The sequence below is a fragment of the Scylla paramamosain genome, unplaced genomic scaffold (genome assembly GCF_035594125.1).
Source record: "Scylla paramamosain isolate STU-SP2022 unplaced genomic scaffold, ASM3559412v1 Contig4, whole genome shotgun sequence".
Lineage (NCBI taxonomy): Eukaryota > Metazoa > Arthropoda > Malacostraca > Decapoda > Portunidae > Scylla > Scylla paramamosain.
The window spans coordinates 1,365,001-1,367,500 of NW_026973669.1; the positions used below are offsets into that span (position 1 = coordinate 1,365,001).

The 2,500-nt window shown below is 44.5% G+C and overlaps 1 protein-coding gene across 4 annotated transcripts in view; it reads left to right on the forward strand.

Moving 5' to 3' along the window:
- Positions 1-2,500, forward strand: part of LOC135096424 (rhodopsin, G0-coupled-like) — a 47,886-nt gene that overhangs the window by 9,929 nt on the left and 35,457 nt on the right. The window lies entirely within an intron of this gene.

Sequence of the window (2,500 nt, forward strand, 5' to 3'; positions counted from 1 at the left end):
TCTGTAAGGGACACGGTGGGGCTAACTGGGGTATGTTCTGATGTGTTTAAAGGTGTTAGGGTCTTTTGGGGTCATGTGGTCTGTAGGTCTTGTTGGGGACTTCTCCGGCAGTGTTTCAGTAAGTGTGGGTGCCTCCTGGCGTGTGGAGGGGCGCGTGTGGCTGTGCGCTAGCCTGCTTTGCGTCACCTGGTGTCTGAACAGAGAGGAATCTAAGTACTCTGGTCTTTTAACGCTGGGAGAGGAGACAGAGGTGAGAGAGGAAATAGTTGATGATTCTCTCTCTTCTTCCTTCCTTTCCTTCACTTCCTTCATGGGTTTTACAGATTTCAAAGGAGATTTCAAGGTGAATTTGTGCTTCTGTGTCACTTTCGCCCTATCTGTTAGCGGGTGTGCTTGTCCCCACCCGCTGCACGCCACCACCATCACCGCCACCACCATCGCTGTCACCGCTGCTGTCTGGAATTGAAAGATAACGTGGTGGTGATGGTGTTGTTGTTGTTGTTGTTGTTGTTGTTGTTGCCCTTGTAGATCTATTATTGTTACTACTACTACTACTACTACTATTTTTACTACTATTACTATTTTATTAATGTTATTCTTGTAGTAGTAGTAGTAGTAGTAGTAGTAGTAATAGTAGTAGTAGTAGTTGTTGTTGTTGTTGTAATAGTTGTAGTACTAGTGAAAAACAATCACACACACACACACACACACACACACACACACACACACACACACACACACACACACACACACACACACACACACACACACAGTCAACGCACCCTATCCAGAATTTAAAGGTCCTGTTAAGTTGCATTCGCGGGTCAGGTCAGGTCAAACTCAGAACTGTTTGTGACCTCTTTGCAGCGTGACCCCTACCCTGCCCTACTACTACTACTACTACTACTACTATTAAACAAACACCCCCTCCCATTCCCCCCCCCCCATAGAGCTGCCTCGTTAAGGGAAGCAGACAGCAGGAGTTGAACAGGAAATAAGAAGAGTCCCCCAAGGTTGAAGATCCAGCTTGGTGACCTTGACTTTCGCCCTTATTTACCGCCCCGCTCCTGCACCTTTTCCGGGAGAGAGAGAGAGAGAGAGAGAGAGAGAGAGAGGGGGGGGGTGGTAGAAGGAGAGATGGAATATTTTTTGCAGTAACGGATTCTATTTCTCTCTCTCTCTCTCTCTCTCTCTCTCTCTCTCTCTCTCTCTCTCTCTCTCTCTCTCTCTCTCTCTCTCTCTCTCTCTCTCAAGGATGACTTAGTGTGTGTCTTACTAAGGCCTCGTCATCTACGCACACACGCACACACACACACACACACACACACACACACACACACACACACACACACACACACACACACACACATTTAGTTTAAGAGAAATTATTTCATGTCAAAGGGATTTCCCACTCTCTCTCTCTCTCTCTCTCTCTCTCTCTCTCTCTCTCTCTCTCTCTCTCCATGACTAGCATTTCTATTTTTCTCTACTACTATTACTACTACTACTACTACTACTACTACTACTACTACTACTACTACTACTACTACTACTACTACTACTACTACTACTACTACTACTACTACTACCGGTTGCCAATTAATTTAGATTTCAATGCAGTTTTCATTTGCATCATCGTGTATAAAGAGGAAGAGGGGAAGGAGGAAGAGGAGGAGGAGGAAGAGGAAGATGGGGAAGAGGAAGAGGAGGAAGAGGAAGAGGAAATGGACGAAATTGAGATCAGGCCTTGTAAAGAATAAATAAGAGAAACAGGAGAATGAAAATGGAAGAAGGGAAGGAAGGTGGAAGAATAGAAGGAAGAGAGAGAGAGAGAGAGAGAGAGAGAGAGAGAGAGAGAGAGAGAGAGAGAGAGAGAGAATTATGAAACAAGAAAGGAAGAAAGGAAGGAAAAAGAGAAAAAGGAAAAGCGAAAGAGAGAGAGAGAGAGAGAGAGAGAGAGAGAGAGAGAGAGAGAGAGAGAGAGAGAGAGAGAGAGAGAGAATAAAGAACAAAAACTGACAAAACTAAATAACTACATATATATCTACACTACCACCACCACCATCACCACCACCACCACCACCACCACCACACCTGTCTGTCTGTCTGAGTGTCTTACCTTGTTACGAACCATGGTGAGATGAAGGAGAGAGAGAGAGAGGGAGAGGTGCTTCCTTCTTCCTCCTCGGCTTGTGGAAGAATGAAGGAGAGGAGTAAGAGGAACACACACACACACACACACACACATGCACACACACACACACTCTCTCTCTCTCTCTCTCTCTCTCTCTCTCTCTCTCTCTCTCTCTCTCTCTCTCTCTCTCTCTCTCTCTCAGGAATTCCCAGGCGATTTCTTAATAATTTCATGGTATTTTCTTTTTTTTTTCTTATTTTATTTGACGTAAGAAAAAAAAACTGGAATTCTCTAACTGGTAACTCTGCGAACGTTGCTTTCTGGGGATTTCCAAATAGCATCTTTTTTTTTCTTTTTGTTTTCATT